Below are 18,600 nucleotides of genomic sequence, written 5' to 3' on the forward strand. Positions count from 1 at the left end.
ATGTAAAAGAACATGTTCAAGAATACTTTTTAGTAGAACTCAAAGTTAGAAATCTTTTTTTAAATCTTCAATCTTTTTACCTCAATTCATATTACTAGCTTTGCCCCCTTACTTTATTCCTGTATGATTTTCAGTTTTTGCTTGTAAAACGTCAAAGCAGTATATACACCTTCTTCCCCATAATATGAATTATGAGTGGAACACAAACCTCAGGAAGAGAAAGAGGAAATTTAGTCATTCTTTAGAGTACAGGAAAGCACAAGAATGAGTGTGTAGTTATCTGCACCCAGAGATGTCTGTTTCCTATTATTTGTTTTTGAAGGAATCCTTAGAATAAATATAAGGTAAATCTGTGCTCTCAGCAGAATATCTACCCATCCATTATTTTTTACAACAAAAAATGATTTATTTGCAACACAGCCCAGTCCCCATCATTTCAATACAGCACAGGAGTAGAAAAGAGTCACACTGCAAGAATCATTTAGTCCAAGGCAGAGCTCCATTTGCTACTGAGGTATTTCTGAGCTTATGGGCCAGTAAGCACATTACTCCTTCTGCTCCATCCATTCACTGTATTAATCATGTATTATATTTCTAGGGAATCATCTTTATAAATGTCACTGTGCCAGGCGTTCAAGGGATTACGAAGAAGTCTAAGAACTTCCCATGTACTTAAGAAATGTGCTATTTATTTGGAAGGATCACATGCAATTTATTGAATAGGCAAATGACAATGATTATCTATCTATTTATCTATCTATCATCTAACTACATATCATCTCTCCATATAAATAGACAGCTAAAGAACAAATAAGTAATAACTCAAATAAGTGTGCACTTCTTCTAGTTATAAAATCTTAACATATGCTTATTTGATCCTAAATCCATTCCATGGGGCAGACTTAATCCTCAAACTGGCCATTTGTCCTTGCTCACTCACCTCAGTGTCCATGCTGGGAAGACAGATGGGATGGTGAGGGAAAAGATGGAGAGGGTATTCCAGGCTGAGTGCACAAGTTACTCAGTTTATAAGTATTCTTAAAATGTCAGTCTTTATCCAATATATACCATTTTCCCCTAAATTTCACACACTGCCTTAAAAATATTAATTCTAAATAGGTGGTAATAAAAAATGGGATAAATATAAAAAGATGAGCCATAGAAGTTGGATACATTGGGCAATCAAGTTTGTTAATGTCAGCTATTAAGGACATCTAACCATCTCCCCTGACTTGATAAGCTTCCATGACCCTCAAGACTCCTGATTACAATTTAGTTTCTCATGAATGTAGAATGTGCTGGGACACAGCACACTGATGAATAATACAAGGCTACAGACCTCTTGATAATTATATTTCTTATTGGATTGTAATAAACTAGCTACCTGTTATTTTATTTTATTTTTTTATATATTTTTTCATTTTTCTTTTATTTATTTTTTTATACAGCAGGTTCTTATTAGTCATCCATTTTATACACATCAGTGTATACATGTCAATCCCAATCTCCCAATTCATCACACCACCACCAATCCCCCCACCATTTTCCCCCCTTGGTGTCCATATATTTGTTCTCTACATCTGTGTCTCAATTCATGCCCTGCAAACTGCTTCATCTGTACAATTTTTCTAGGTTGCACAAATATGCATTAATATGTGATATTTGTTTTTCTCTTTCTGACTTCACTCTGTATGACAGTCTCTAGATTCATCCATGTCACTACAAATGACCCAATTTCATTCCTTTTTATGGCTGAGTACTACTCCATTGTATATATGTACCACACCTTCTTTATCCATTCGTCTGTCGATGGGCATTTAGGTTGCTTCCATGTCCTGGCTATTGTAAATAGAGCTGCAATGAACATTGTGGTGCATGCGTCTTTTTGAATTATGGTTTTCTCTGGGTATATGCCCATTAGTGGGATTGCTGGGTCATATGGTATTTCTATTTTTAGTTTTTTAAGGAACCTCCATACTGTTCTCCATAGTGGCTGTATCAATTTACATTCCCACCAACAGTGCAAGAGGGTTCCCTTTTATCCACACCCTTTCCAGCATTTGTTGTTTGTACATATTTCTGATAATGCCCATTCTAACTGGTGTGAGGTGATACCTCATTGTAGTTTTGATTTGCATTTCTCTAATAATTAGTGATGTTGAGCAGCTTTTCATGTGCTTCTCGGCCACCTGTATGTCCTCTTTGGAGAAATGTCTATTTAGGTCGTCTGCCCATTTTTGGATTGGGTTGTTTGTTTTTTTAATATTGAGCTATATGAACAGTTTATATATTTTGGAGATTAATCCTTTGTCCTTTGATTCGTTGGCAAATATTTTCTCCCATTCTGAGGGTTGTCTTTTCATCTCGTTTGTAGTTTCCTTTGCTTTGAAAAAGCTTTTAAGTTTCATTAGGTCTCATTTGTTTAGTTTTGTTTTTATTTCCATTACTCTAGGAGGTGGGTCAAAAAAGATCTTGCTGTGATTTAAAGAGTGTTCTTCCTATGTTTTACTCTAAGAGTGTTATAGTGTCCAGTCTTATATTTAGTTCTCTAATCCATTTTGAGTTTATTTTTGTGTATGATGTTAGGGAGTGTTCTAATTTCATTCTTTTACATGTAGTTGTCCAGTTTTCCCAGCACCACTTATTGAAGAGACTGTCTTTTCTCCATTGTATATCCTTGCCTCCTTTGTCATAGATTAGTTGACCATAGGTGCATGGGTTTAACTTTGGGCTTTCTATTATGTTCCATTGATCTATATTTCTGGCTTTGTGCCAGTACCATATTGTCTTGATTACTGTAGCTTTGTAGAATAATCTGAAGTCAGGGAGTCTGATTCCTCCAGCTCTGTTTTTTTCCCTCAAGACTGCTTTGGCTATTTGGGGTCTTTTGTGTCTCCATACAAATTTTAAGATTTTTTGTTCTAGTTCTGTAAAAAATGCCATTGGTAATTTGATAGGGATTGCATTGAATCTGTAGATTGCTTTGGGTAGTATAGTCATTTTCACAATATTGATTCTTCAAATCCAAGAACATGGCATATCTCTCCATCTGTTGGTATCATCTTTAATTTCTTTCAACAGTGTCTTATACTTTTCTGCATACAGGTCTTTTGTCTCCCTAGGTAGGTCTATTCCTAGGTATTTTACGCTTTTTGTTGCAATGGTAAATGGGAGTGTTTCCTTAATTTCTGTTTCAGATTTTTCATCATTAGTGTATAGGAATGCAAGAGATTTCTGTGCATTAATTTTGTTTCCTGCAACTTTACCAAATTCATTGATTAGCTCTCATAGTTTTCTGGTAGCATCTTTAGGATTCTCTATGTAGAGTATCATGTCATCTGCAAACAGTGACAGTTTACTTCTTCTTTTCCAATTTGTATTCCTTTTATTTCTGTTTCTTCTCTGATTGCCGTGGCTAGGACTTCCAAAACTATGTTGAATAATAGTGATGAGAGAGGACATCCTTGTCTTGTTCCTGATCTTAGAGGAAATGCTTTCAGTTTTTCAACGTTGAGAATGATGTTTGTTGTAGGTTTGTCGTATATGGCCTTTATTACGTTGAGGTAGCTTCCCTCTATGCCCACTTTCTGGACAGTTTTTATCATAAATGGGTGTTTAATTTTGTCAAAAGCTTTTTCTGCACCTATTGAGATGATCATATGGTTTTTATTCTTCAATTTGTTAATATGGTGTATCACATTGATTGATTTGCATATATTGAAGAATCCTTGCATCCCTGGGATAAATCCCACTTGATTGTGGTGTATGATCCTTTTAATGTGTTGTTGGATTCTGTTTGCTAGTACTTTGTTGAGGATTTTTACATCTATATTCATCAGTGATATTGGTCTGTAAAATTCTTTTTTCGTAGTATCTTTGTCTGGTTTTGGTATCAGGGTGATGGTGGCCTCATAGAATGAGTTTGGGAGTGTTCCTTCCTCTGCAATTTTTTGGAAGAGTTTGAGAAGGATGGGTGTTAGCTCTTCTCTAAATGTTTGATAGAATTCACCTGTGAAGCCACCTGGTCCTGGACTTTTGTTTGTTGGAAGATTTTTAATCACAGTTTCAATTTCATTACTTGTGATTGGTCTGTTCTAATTTTCTATTTCTTCCTGGTTCAGCCTCGGAAGGTTATACATTTCTAAGAATTTGTCCATTTCTTCCAGGTTGTCCATTTTATTGGCATAGAGTTGCTTGTAGTAATCTCTTAGGATGCTTTGTATTTCTGTGGTGCCCGTTGTAACTTCTCCTTTTTCATATCTAATTTTATTGATTTGCATCCTCCCTGTCTTTTTCTTGATGAGTCTGGCTAATGGTTTATCAAATTTGTTTATCTTCTCAAAGAACGAACTTTTAGTTTTATTGATCTTTGCTATTGTTTTCTTTGTTTCTATTTCATTTATTTCTGCTCTGATCTTTATGATTTCTTTCCTTCTGCTAACTTTGGGTTTTGTTTGTTCTTCTTTCTCTAGTTCCTTTAGGTGTAAGGTTAGATTGTTTATATGAGATTTTTCTTGTTTCTTTAGGTAGGCTTATACAGCTATAAACCTCCCTCTTAGAACTGCTTTTGCTGCATCCCATAGGTTTTGGATCGTTGTGTTTTCATTATCATTTGTCTCTGGGTATTTTTTGATTTCCTCTTTGATTTCTTCAGTGATCTCTTGGTTATTTAGTAACGTATTGTTTAGCCTCCATGTGTTTGTGATTTTTACGTTTTTTCCCCTGTAATTGATATCTAATCTCATAGCGTTGTGGTCAGAAAAGATGCTTGATATGATTTCAGTTTTCTTAAATTTACTGAGGCTTGATTTGTGACCCAAGATGTGATCTATTGTGGAGAATGTTCCGTGTGCACTTGAGAAGAAAGTGTAATCAGCTGTTTTTGGATGGAATGTCCTATAAATATCAATTAAATCTATCTGGTCTATTGTGTCATTTAAAGCTTCTGTTTCCTTATTTATTTTCATTTTGGATGATCTGTCCATTGGTGTAAGTGAGGTGTTAAAGTCCCCCACTATTATTGTGTTACTGTCGATTTTCTCTTTTATAGCTGTTAGCAGTTGCCTTATGTATTGAGGTGCTCCTGTGTTGGGTGCATATATATTTATAATTGCTATATCTTCTTCTTGGATTGATCCCTGGATCATTATGTAGTGTCCTTCCTTGTCTCTTGTAACATTCTTTATTTTAAAGTCTATTTTATCTGATATGAGTATTGCTACTCCAGCTTTCTTTTGATTTCCATTTGCATGGAATATCTTTTTCCATCCCCTCACTTTTGGTCTGTATGTGTCCCTAGGTCTGAAGTGGGTCTCTTGTAGACAGCATATAGATGGGTCTTGTTTTTGCATCCATTCAGCAAGACTGTGTCTTTTGGTTTGAGGATTTAGTGCATTCACGTTTAAGGTAATTATCTATATGCATGTTCCTATGACCATTTTCTTAATTGTTTTGGGTTTGTTTTTGCAGGTCCTTTTCTTCTCTTGTGATTCCCACTTAGAGAAGTTCCTTTAGCATTTGCTGTAGAGTTGGTTTGGTGGTGCTGAATTCTCTTAGCTTTTGCTTGTCTGTAAAGCTTTTGATTTCTCCATCGAATCTGAATGAGATCCTTGCCCCGTAGAGCAATCTTGGTTGTTGGTTCTTCCCTTTCAGCACTTTAAGTATATCATGCCACTCCCTTCTGACTTGTAGAATTTCTGCTGAGAGATCAGCTGTTAACCTTATGGGAGCTCCCTTGTATGTTACTTGTCATTTTTCCCTTGCTGCTTCCAATAATTTTTCTTTGTCTTAATTTTTGCCAGTTTGATTACTATGTGTCTCGGCATGTTTCTCCCTGGGTTTATCCTGTATGGGATTCATTGTGCTTCCTGGACTTGGGTGGCTATTTCCTTTCCCATGTTAGGGAAGTTTTCGACTATAATCTCTTCAAATATTTTCTCGGGTCCTTTCTCTCTCTCTTCTCCTTCTGGGACCCCTATAATGCGAATGTTGTTGCATTTAATGTTGTCCCAGAGGTCTCTTAGGCTGTCTTCATTTCTTTTCATTCTTTCTTCTTTAGTCTGTTCCACAGCAGTGAATTCCACCATTCTGTCTTCCAGGTCACTTATCCATTCTTCTGCCTCAGTTATTCTGCTATTGAATCCTTCTAGTGTAGTTTTCATTTCAGTTATTGTGTTGTTCATCTCTGTTTGTTTGTTCTTCAATTCTTCTAGATCTTATTAAACATTTCTTGCATCTTCTCGATCTTTGCCTCCATTCTTTTTCTGAGGTCCTGGATCATCTTCACTATCATTATTCTGAATTCTTTTTCTGGAAGGTTTCCTGTCTCCACTTCATTTAGTTGTTTTTCTGGGGTTTTATTTTATTCCTTCATCTGGTACATAGCTCTCTGCCTTTTCATCTTGTCTATCTTTCTGTGAATGTGGTTTTTGTTCCAGAGGCTGCAGAATTGTAGATCTTTTTGCTTCTGCTGTCTGCCCTCTGGTAGATGAGGCTATCTCAGAGGTTTGTGCAAGTTTCCTGATGGGTGGGACTGGTGGTGGGTAGAGCTGGCTGTTGCTTTGGTGTGCAGAGTTCAATACAACTTCAATCCACTTGTCTGCTGGTGGGTGGGGCTGGGTTCCCTCCCTGTTGATTGTTTGGCCTGAGGCGACCCAACACTGTAGCCTACCAGGGCTCTTTACTGTGGCTAATGGCAGACTCTGGGAGGGCTTACACCAAGGAGCACTTCCCAGAACTTCTGATGCTAGTGTCCTTGTCCTCACAGTGAGACACAGCTACCCCCCACCTCTGCAGGAGGCCCTCCAACTCTAGCAGGTAAGTCCGGTTCAGTCTCCTATGGGGTCACTGCTCCTTCCCCTGGGTCCCAGTGCACACACTACTTTGTGTGTGCCCTCCAAGAGTGGAGTCTCTGTTTCCCCCAGTCCTGTCGAAGTCCTGCATCAAATCCTGATAGACTTCAAAGTCTGATTCTCTAGGAATTCCTCCTCCTGTTGCCAGACCCCCAGATTGGGAAGCCTGACATGGGGCTCAGAACCTTCAGTCCAGTGAGTGGACTTCTATGGTATAAGTGTTCTCCAGTTTGTGAGTCACCCATCAGCAGTTATGGGATTTGATTTTATTGTGATTGCGCCCCTCCTACCATCTCATTGTGGCTTCTCCTTTGTCTTTGGATGTGGGATATCTTTTTTGGTGAGTTCCAGTGTCTTCCTCTCGATGACTGTTCAGCAGTTAGTTGTGATTCTTGTGTTCTTGCAAGAGGGAGTGAAAGCATGTCCTTCTACTCTGCCATCTTGAACCGATCTCCTGTTATTTTAAATTTATACCCTAGAATGATAGTCATTAGATAGTCTTTTAAGAACTACTAATTAAGAGTTGAAGACTCTGGATCCTCTACAAAGCAAGCTGCATCAAATCCCTCCTCTGAGGTTCAGAGATTTGAATGTAGGATAGAATTTGCTGACAACAAAAAAAGCTAGAGCTCTCATATCATTAATAAATGCCTTCAAGAAAACTTTCAGGATTTATTTGACTAAATAAATATAAAATAAATTAGAAGAAAACTAGCATTTAGATTTAAAAATATATATATCAACAAAGGATAGTGGTTCATCAACAACATTATTACTTTGAACATTTTAGTTACTTCAATATTAATGACTTGTATTTTTTTCCTCTCACCTGGTACTAAAAGCGTTTATCTGCTAACATTTTTAAGCAAAACAAACAAACAAACAAAAAAGTTTTTAATGAAGTAATGATGACACACAACTTCCAAGTAAATTGTGAGTGTATGAATAATACAACATAAATAAACATGTGATAGATAAATGTTAATCAGAGAGCTGTTCATCTGGGTTCATTAATGTGAATTTCTTTAAAAAAACTTCAACTAACAAAGTATTTTTTCATTTACTTTCGGCTTTTATAGAACACATGTTTCCCTGCTGTAGTTATGTTTTTAATAATAATGGGATTAATAACACATATATGGTTAGAATTTTATAATTCACAAGGTACTTTCATCAACACGATCTCAATTAAGCATGATAACATCCTTGTGACATACATGTGGTAGGTAGATATCGACAATGTTGCTCACACATTCTGTTTTAAGGGTAAGTCCTAAGTCTCTTCTACAGGATACACTTTAGGCAGTCATATTTAATATCACATCACTCTGTGCCTTTCGGCAATAATTAACTAGGCAAAAGGTGAGCACTGGTCCAAGGGCAGGCAGTTTACAGAGTATCTAGATGTAGCCTGGCACAAAAAGTTAAGCTGGAATCAATAGATTCTCTCTTAAAAATGCAAATTGGGAAACAAGAAGAAGCAAGCAGTGCTAGGTGAAGATGATTATCCTTTAAACTGCCTCCACATGAGCTTTGGGATTGCTTCAGAATGCATGCACAGGCTATCTGGCTGCTGTACACCAATCCCACCATGAAGATTTTCACTGCCTTTCTCTTAATTTTGTTACTTCACCACACTGTTATAGATACAGGAAGATGGAAGTGAGGTTATGTAACAGGGAAGAGCGAAATCTGACTACATGTTGGATCTGTTTCTTTTTCTTTAACCTTTGCTTTCAGCTGCTTTTGTTCACTAAAAGGATACTATCTATACATAATGGCCTGCCTCGGGGAACCCTCCCCCTCTGCCTGAATGTTGAACCAAAGTGCCTTTGTTCAGGGAAACAACCGGAACCTGTCCACCTGTGGATGGCTACAAGAAAGAAGAAATTAACACTTCCCTTCCTGAGGCTGGCCATTCCAGGTGATATTTGCAAAACTTACGGCCTTTTTACTTTACTTCCTCATCTCCTCCTCCTCTCTGTGCTGTGAAAGAAACTGGCATCTAAACCCCGATAAGATAGTTGTTTTGAGACTTTAGTCTGCCATCTTCTCTGTCTGCCGGTTTTCCGAATAAAGTCGTATTCCTTGCCTCAACGCCTCGTGTCCAATTCATTGGCCTGTCGTGCAGCAAGCAGAGAGAGCTTGGACTTGGTAAGAGTTAGGCACACATGTGCTTGCTTACTAATAGAGGTGCACTGAAGAAAGAGAGCACCTTTGGTTTTGCAAGCATGTGGATGTGTCAGTGTGTGCGTGGCTGCTCCTAGAACCCTTTCTATATCTCTCTGTTCTTTCCTTAAGGATGTACAGTGGGTGGCCCTGGACCTCTTTCCCAAGAGAAATGAAGCCAAGTAATGAAGAGGACACTCATCTTCAAGTAAGGAATACCCTGCAAAATTGTTTTTATAGGCTCTAAAATCTAACCTGCAAGCCAGTGGATATGTTAAGATTTATATTCTACCACTGCCTTAGTTAACTATAAAGTAAATTTTGGCTATCCCTGGGTTACAAAAACTATTACCTATTGCATCAAGCATCCAATGTCTTTTTTGTTTGTTTGTTTTGATCTCTTCCATTAGTGGAAAAAAATTTTACTTATCCTCTTCCTCTCTCCTCCTCCCACTGGCATAAGAGCATTGTCCTTGCTTAGTAAACTCCATTTCCTGAGCTCAGAGGAGAAAAGACAAGAGCTATTTTTCTCTTTTCCTTGGGCTGACAACAAAGAGAAGATTTACTCATTAAATTTGATTGGGAGTCATTTTTATATATGTCACACTGAAGTACAAACTAGACAACATTCTTGGAATGTTGAAATGAATGTGAAAGAAACAGCTTAGTGTAGGTTCACCAGAACAAGAGTCTGAAAGCCCATGTTCTTGTTTCCATTCTACCGTGTATAGACTCTGAGATGTTAGGCCAGTCATTTACAGCAGATGCTACTTATTTAGGCTTTATTACTTTAATCCAGGCCTCCTACACTTCCAATATCAGCACCTACACATCTTTACCTGAGACTTTCTCTGGCTGCCACTGCGTACTCTGCCAGATCTGATTCTGGAAGTAGCCTCAACCAGTAACTGACAACAGCAATGGTTGCCATAATAATACCCCATCTCCCTCACTGCTTGCATGGCATCACTCTGAGACATGTGTTCTACATTGCTTCCTAGAGTTCCCCAGTAAGTTCCAGTTTCCCACACTAGAAACTTGCTTGATAACACATTCTTCCATGTATCACTTCCCCACTTCCTTACCACTGTTTGCAGAGATCAACAGGTCAGCATTTGGGAGAGCATAAACAAAGACAGTGTTTTTCTATATTAAAAAGCAGATACACAAGCTAGTGGAATTGGATAACTTGCCAGCCAGATGGCAAGAAGAATCCCATTGCTGGTTGTAATTGCAATGGTGATAATCTGTGGTGTGCTCCAGCCCCACAGTTGCTAGCTCACTTGTGAAGAAATGGGATAAAAGACAGATGGAAGGAAGTACTTATGCATAGCATTCAAGAGCTGTGGGATCAATGGTAATTAAAGGAGCTACGGAATTGAATGGTTATTGTTAACTGTCATTGCAGTGCTTAAGGAAAGAAAATGAGAGTTAGTTGAGCCCACTCTCAACTCAGGGGAAGGTGTGAGGGCCAGAAAGTCTTCATGGCAGCATTTAAATAGACACTTATACTCTGTAACTAGAGGAATATGTTGTAAATCAGGCCCAAGACTTTATTGTGAGAAAGACTGAAACACAGAATTGAAAAGTCCCTTATGCTACAGTAAGGTCCTCTTAAGAAAGGAATGTGACCATAGGATGTGGAGTGGATGCACTTGGTAACACAATCTCCAAATTCCCTTGAACCCTAACAGAGGTGTATCACTCTTTTGTTAAAGTATAGCAGTCTTTTCTTCCCTGGAGTCTATGCAGATGGCTCAGAAACTGATCTTCCCTCACTTTACTTCACTACTTCCAGACCAACAGCTAGGGTCAAGTCTTAGCTTGACCTGGCTTGAGAAGTACAGTCCCTTTTATCAGAGGAGAGAGATTATTCACAGAGAACTGTAGGAGCTTGATATTACATACCAACAAAAACTGAGAGAACATGTCTGAGAATTGATCTTAAGGGATACTGGAATATAAGGGCTGAAATACAAGGAGTGGACTCTAAGGTTGGTATGCATACGCACACACACGCACATACACATACACACTCAAAAAAAGATTAACATCAGGTGAACAGAAGGTTGATATTTGCTGCCATGATGGAAATTTTAAAACTCTTAGCCAGTTTCCAGAGCAGAACTAGTTCTAGACTCAAAACCATCAATTAGGAAAACAGGGTCCCCTTGTGGAAGAAGCCTGCAACAGCACAACAAATATATTGAGTAAAAATTCCCTAATATTTCCCCCCAAATACCAGGGTTTCTGTGCACTGGAAAAAATACTCACATTTTTGAGGGGTGTTGGATACCAGGGGACCTTAACTACCATCATGGACAGGCTTTTTTAGAGTATATAGATGGCAGGCGACAAATGGAGTCCTGGCTCAGATCTATATCATGGTGGAACTATTGTGTCCATGGATCCATCCTATGATTATTTCCACAGTCCCTGAATGCAGAATCTGGATAGATATACTTGTCAACTGGCAAAATCTTTGAACTGATTTCCAAATCTTTACAGTAAGAAGCATTATGGCAAGAAGGACCAAGTACAAGTCCTTAAAACTGCTTCTTCCCCTCTGGCAGGGAATGTAAATCAAATGCAATATGACATTCTGGGTGTAATGGCAGATATTAGCACACCATGGAAGACTTAAAGGTACAGAGATGGTCATTTCCATCATATCTCCAATTAATTCATCATTCTGGCCCTGCAAAACCAGGCTAGATCATGACAGATGATGGTCAACTAACCACAAATGAATTAAATAATAGCTCCATTTGCAATTGCTGTACTAAATGTGTTATCATTTCTAGAGCAGATTAACAAAGCTTCTGTTACCTGATATGCAACTACTGAAGTGGAGAATACTTTCTTTTCAATACCCATCAGAAAGGAGGATCAGAAGCAGTTTAGATTCATGTGGCTGGATAGCAGCACATGTTCATGATCATGTCCCAGGACTGTTAATCCTCCTGCTCTCTGACACAATACAGGGACCTTGATCATTTGGACATTCTGCAGAACATCACACTAATCTACGATATTAATGACAGCATGTTACTCAGACTTGAGCAGCAAGTGAAAAGGAAACCCATACTGTGACATATGTCTGATAGAGGGTAGGAGATAAATCCTATAATGATTCAAGGGTGAAGGTTTAGGAGTCTGGTTGCTGGGAACATGACAGAATACATGCCACAAGGTAAAGAACAAGTTATTGTACTTTGCACCTCCAGCACTAAGAAACAAACACAGATTTTTGAAGACATTTAGTTTATAACACATTAGGAAATGTTACTTATGGGATGAAGCCTAATATACTGAGTATACTGAGAAAGTAAGTTTCAGGAAAAAGGTAGACTAGACTTCTGTGTTGCAGTGACACCTTTCTCTCAGCTCACTCCTATGGCTTCATGGGGGGATTCTGTTTGACCAGCTGATGGAGCTGGAGAAAAATCTGGGCTTGTTTCATTGATAACACATTGCAATAAACCACTGGGATCTGAAAATGTCACACTACATCCTCACTCAGTGACAGCCCTGAAAGACAATAGTATGGGGAAATCCTCCCAGTGGGCAGGGCTTTAAGTAGTGTATCTAGTCATCAACTGTGTGGATGGAGAATTGGCTCAAGGTAAGGATATGTATGGAATACTGAGCAGCAGTAAATGATTTGACTGTGTGGTTAAGAGCTTTGGAAAGACCAGGATTGGAAGACTGGAGACAATAGTGTCTAGAGAAGAAATAGTGGAAGGAATTATTGGAGGTAGTCACAAAGTGTGTAGAGCTTTGCTTCTTGTACAGCTTGCAGTATAAACACTGAACAACGAAATGAATAGAATTACCTGTCTCATGGAACAAGTTTTCCCCTGTGGCTACTACACTTATTTTATAATGGCCCATTGGAGGAATAGTTATTGTGGTGCAGATGTAGACTATGCATGGGCTCTCTCTTCTGAGGCAGATCTAGCTATTGCCTCTGTTGAATGACTGACTCATCGTAATAAAAAACCAACAATGATCACTTGGTATGATACAATCCCTTGAGGAAACCAACCAGTCATCTGGTTGCAAGCTGGTAATATCTGACCCTTTCCTTCCTGGAAAGGGCAATGAATTGTCATTACTAGGATTGATAAATATTTTGGTATGGATTTGCCTTTTCTGCCCAAGTGTCTCATCCAGCAATATTATCTAAGGGCTCAGAGAATGAGAGATTTATTGTCATGGGATCCTGTATAACTCCTTTTTGAATGAAAGAATAAAATGGCCCATATTACAGCAAAGGAAAGGTGACAAAAAGTACATGACTATGAGATATTACTCATTTTACTATATATTGCATTACCCCAAATCTGCTGGCCTGATATAATGCTGGATTAGTCTCTTAGAGGCACAAGTAAACCACTAGTTTATGGATGACACTGTTACTCTGTGGGATTGGGGTACTATCCTTTAAGAGACAGTGGCTATTGTGTGGTGCTATGTCTCTAAGTAGCTCGAACTCATGGATCTGAGAACCAAGAGTCAAACTAGAAGTAGACCCTTGTACTGTCTCTCCTAGTGACCCACTTGGGTGATTAGTGCTTTCCATACTCAACTTTCAATTCTGCTGTATAATAGATACTGTTCCCCAGGACATGGGGTAGGGGATGATTTACAAGGGGGTAGCTGTGTTCCAATAAAACTTCATTTACAAAAAGAGACTACTGGCCAGATTTAATCCATGGGTTGTAGTTTGCTTATCCTTGCTCTAAATTACTTCTAAGTTTCCTTCATGGTCTAAAGTTCTGTATGGTATGTCTCTATATACAAGAAACACTTTGGAAAGTCCTCCAAGTCACAAGAGATTACCAATATCTCTATGAAGAGATTATAAAGTTTATAAAAATCATACATAATATAAAATTATTGCCAAGATTTTATAATTCAAAATCAGTCCTCTTATAGTAAAAACAATGCATTCGTAATAGACCATCTTTAAAAGTGAACTTTTTTGAACATTTAGCATTAAGGCATTGACAGTTTTATTGAAAATATAATTTGAAAAATAATATCCACTGGGGAAATTATTCCTTTTTTCAGATGACAGGACTTGCTGACAATATTATTCTGAACAAGTTTAATAATTGTAGCCTAAATCAGAAAAGAATCATTTCCATGTTAGAGCACTCAGGAAGAAACACCGCATGTAACATATGTAATAATTTAGAAGCATGAAAATGTTGTTGTTTAAAGCATAATGCTATAATTAAATCAATTATGTAGTAGTGTAAGAGAAATTTCTTGACTCCAATAAAAATGAATGTGGTTTATGTAAATCATCACTTTTAAATTGCTAAAAATAAATTAGAGATTGAAGTGCTAAATAAAATACCTTGAAATAAATCTTTAATAAAGAACCTGAAATGTAAGTTCAAGTCATTGAGAACTTTAAAAAGCAAATCTCTGCATAATAAGCAATTGTAAATTAACTAAATTCCTATGTATATCATTTTACCTCCCCTTTTCTTTTCAAACAGGCAGAATACTTGAAAGGATGAAATAAAATAGAACAATTCAGAAATTAACAGAAATAGCTATGGAACAAATAAATAATTATAATATAAGAAGTAAACTTTGGCCAAGCACAGTTTTAAAACTGTAAACAATACTGATAATATAAATGTGACTAACTGGGGGGAAACATACATATTTGGAATCACTGCCTCCTCCCTCTTTACATCCATAAATTGTTCAACAGAAAATTTTCATTTTCATCCAATTGTACATCTATGTATTTTTTTTTCAGATATAGCATGAGTTACATCATAAAGAATTAAAAATGTAAGAAACAACCCAACTAATTTCTTTTATTCAGTCAAAGGCAAAACGTATGTGGTTTTTTCTCTGTAGTTAAGAAGCGCAGTCTCTATCCCATAAAAGGCTATTAGAATTTATTAAAAACCAGCTTAGTGCTACCACTTATCCATGATCTGCCATGTTTGTTTTTCCTTTTTAGATTTAAATAGTATTTTCTTTGTCCTTACTTTTTATTTTTACTATTTGTCATAAATGCCACATAAACATCTGTTAGTAGGTTTATAAGGTAGGCCTTAATCTTGTTTTTAAAAAAAAAAAAAGTGACAAAGAGGGCTTGCAAATTACTCTCTAAGAACTTCATGAAACCCAGGTTTTCCTTTCAGGTGAAAAATTGGATATGATTTTATGTTTATTTAAGAGACTCAATTTGCTATTAATTCTGAAGAGAGACAACCGATAAACTATATCTTTATTTAATATAAATAGATATGTTTTTACTTCAAATGTTATAAAATTAGATAAAGAAAAATCAGCATTTTATGTTTATATCGGGATTTTGTTGTGTAGAGTACAGAGTAATATTGACTATAATACTATTATTATAATTGCATAATTATGGGTAATCACAATGAAAGATCACTTACTCCTTTTATGCCTAACTAAAACTTTAAAACATTTCCATTTCTAGTAATGAAATGTGGGGTCTAGAGAGCAGAAAAACAAATATGTACCCAGGGTGATAGGAGAAAGACAGAGGACCCAGTGATGGAATCACAATTATCCTCTAAGATTATAAAGTGTTTGCTGTGTTCATGTTTGGTGGACTCTGATAAGAAAATATCAAAGATGAGAAAGGATAAATTACTCAATTTGAATATCAAATCAGTCATTTCAGTTAAAATCTCATTCAAAAAATGAGCAGTTGTTTGAAAGTTGAAAAGAGTGAATTGATAAAGAAAAACTTATTTTGCAGATATATGCAGCCAGATAAAAATATGCATGAAAATACAGTTGGGGAAAATATCAAAACGACAATTTTAAGAGTGTTTGTTGCATAACAATACAGAGAGGTGAAATAACTACAAGTGATGGATGTGACTAGCTCAGGAATGGTGGAAAAATTGTCCTGTAACTCAGTAAAATAGTTAAAATTGGATTCAAAGGTATTGAGAAGGTAATTTAAAAAGAAAGGGGGAGAGAATGCCAATGTAATGAACAAAATTGGTTTTAGAAGTGATCAGTTGGCCCATAGCCCTAGGGAGAGAAGCAGAGTTATCAGGGTAATTGAGGCAGGACACAATGAACATACTAAAGATAAAAGAAAAATACAAATAATGCAAAAAATGAAATCTGCAGAAAGAAGAAACAAAACAGGACTTAATTTCATTTTTTGAAATAATAATTTATTATTCTACATTTCAACATTATTTGTGCACATTATTGTTATTTTTTTTATAGATCTTTATTGGAGTATAGTTGCTTCACAATACTGTGTTAGTTTCTGTCATACAACAAAGTAAATCAGACATATGCATACATATGTCCCCATATCCCCTCCCTCTTGAGCCTCCCTCCCATCCTCCCTATCCTACCCCTCTAGGTCATCGCAAAGCACCGAGCTGATCTCCTTGTGCTATGCTGCTGCTTCCCACTAGCTAACTATTTTACATTTGGTAGTGTATATATGTTGCTGCTACTTTCACTTCGCCCCAGCATCCCCCTCCCCGCTGTGTCCTCAAGTCCATTCTCTATGTCTACGTCTTTATTCCTGCCCTTCCACTAAGTTCATCAGTACCATTCTTTTTTTTTTTTAAGATTCCATATATATGCGTTAGCATACAGTATTTGTTTTTCTCTTTCTGATTTACTTCACTCTGTATGACAGACACTAGGTCCATCCACCTCACTACAAATGACTCAATTTCATTTCTTTTTATGGCTGAGTAATATTCCATTGTATATATGTGCCACATCTTTAACCATTCATCTGTTGATGGACATTTAGGTTGCTTCCATGTCCTGGCTACTGTAAACAGTGCTGCAATGAACATTGTGGTACATGTCTCTTTTTGAATTATGGTTTTCTCAGGGTATATGCCCAGTAGTGGGATTGCTGGGTCATATGGTAGTTCTATTTTTAGTTTTTTAAGGAACCTCCATACTGTTCTCCATAGTTTTTGTATCAATTTACATTCCCACCAACAGTGCAGGAGGGTTCCCTTTTCACCACACCTTTTCCAGCATTTATTTTTTCTAGATTTTTTGATCATGGCCATTCTGACTGGTGTGAGGTGATACCTCATTGTAGTTCTGATTTGCATTTCTCTAATAAATAGTGATGTTGAGCATCTTTTCATGTGCCTCTTGGCCATCTGTATGTCTTCTTTAGTGAATTGTTTTTTGTTTGTTTTGTTTTGTTTTTTGTTTGTTTTTTTATTGTTATTTTTATTAGCACAGATGGTAATACTATATCCTTAGCCACAACACAACAGGATTGCAAAGAAGAAAAGTGTTCTAAGAAATCCTCTGGTTTCCTTTCCTTTACAGTTAATAATTTATTAATATCTTTTATTCAGAGAGGAATAAGATAGGCAAAGGAAATAATTATTCCTTTGGGGGTTATGGAGAGAATAATTAGCAAAGTTCAAAAGTTGCTGAAAAACTGCACTTTCCAGGGAAAGTCATTGAATATAGAAATTGTTTTGCAATTGTGTTGCAATTGTAGAAACTTAGAAGTAATACATAATATGTCATATGCTCATTTAGTGTTTTATAAACCTTGAAAGACAGCTTCAGTATATTATCTCCTTCCATCCTCAGTATGCCTTTGAGTGATAGGCAAATATCATCCTATTTTATTGATACAAAGCCATCTTTGGCCAGTTACTGCCCCAAAGACAATATAAACTTCTTAATCTTGGTGTTCAGTGTACTCCTCTAGTTCCTCCCACATTCCCTTACAAATGTTACCAGCTTCCTAAATCTAAATGGATTCCTGAACACTCTATGACTGCACATCTCATTTTCGCTCATCCATACCTGTGGCAGAAACACTACTCTGTACTCACCAAACTTGTATCCTTTTCCTCCTAGGAACCCAGCTTAAACTACATTTCCCAATGTTTTTGCAGATAAATGAGGCCATGTGATCATATTCTGGCTAATGGAGTTCAGGAAGAAATGATATACACAACTTCCATGCCTGATTTCTAAAATCTCCCATACAGTTTGTCATGCAAGTGCTCTACTTCTTTATCTTCCTTCCCTGATACGGAAGATATAGTGGAAGATTCCAAGGACCTAGACCCTCTAGGACCCGGGTTCTAGACTGCCTCTTGAATATGGTGGACTACCATGTGAGCAGGAAATATACCATTACTATGTTACGCTATTAAGATTAGGGTTACTGTTACTGTAGTAAGTCTGCCTTAACTAATATTATAACTGCATTCTTTTCTTCACCCATTCAGATAGGAACTCTATTTTCCAACCAAGTTCAAGTTAACCTACTCCAGGAAAATGTTCCTGCCCACTCTGGCACTTCCTAATTTTCTCTACAAATTCATCAATGCTGTTTATTGTTTAGTGTGTGTATAACTCCATTTTGTAAGTCAGGTTTATTGACATATAACTTATGTAATTTAAAAAGTCATTCTTAGGTATACAGATCAATGAGTTTTAACAAATATATACAGCCATGCAACAATCACTACAATAAAGATCTAGAATATTTTCATCACCCCTAAAAGTTGCATCATTGCCCTTTTCCATCAATTCTCTTCTTACC

General features: G+C 37.0%; 1 protein-coding gene across 6 annotated transcripts in view; it reads right to left on the reverse strand.

Moving 5' to 3' along the window:
• PDE1A (phosphodiesterase 1A) overlaps positions 1-18,600 on the reverse strand; it is a 362,506-nt gene that overhangs the window by 151,584 nt on the left and 192,322 nt on the right. Inside the window, exon 1 of one of the 6 annotated variants that reach the window (XM_057551617.1) lies at positions 8,796-8,904. The exons of the other annotated variants lie outside the window; for them this stretch is intronic. The gene's annotated coding sequence lies outside the window, so the exon portion shown is untranslated. Of the gene's footprint in view, positions 1-8,795; positions 8,905-18,600 lie in introns of those variants that run through there. 6 annotated transcript variants of the gene reach the window in all.

This window comes from Balaenoptera acutorostrata, chromosome 8, assembly GCF_949987535.1.
Source record: "Balaenoptera acutorostrata chromosome 8, mBalAcu1.1, whole genome shotgun sequence".
In the NCBI taxonomy this organism is placed as follows: domain Eukaryota; kingdom Metazoa; phylum Chordata; class Mammalia; order Artiodactyla; family Balaenopteridae; genus Balaenoptera; species Balaenoptera acutorostrata.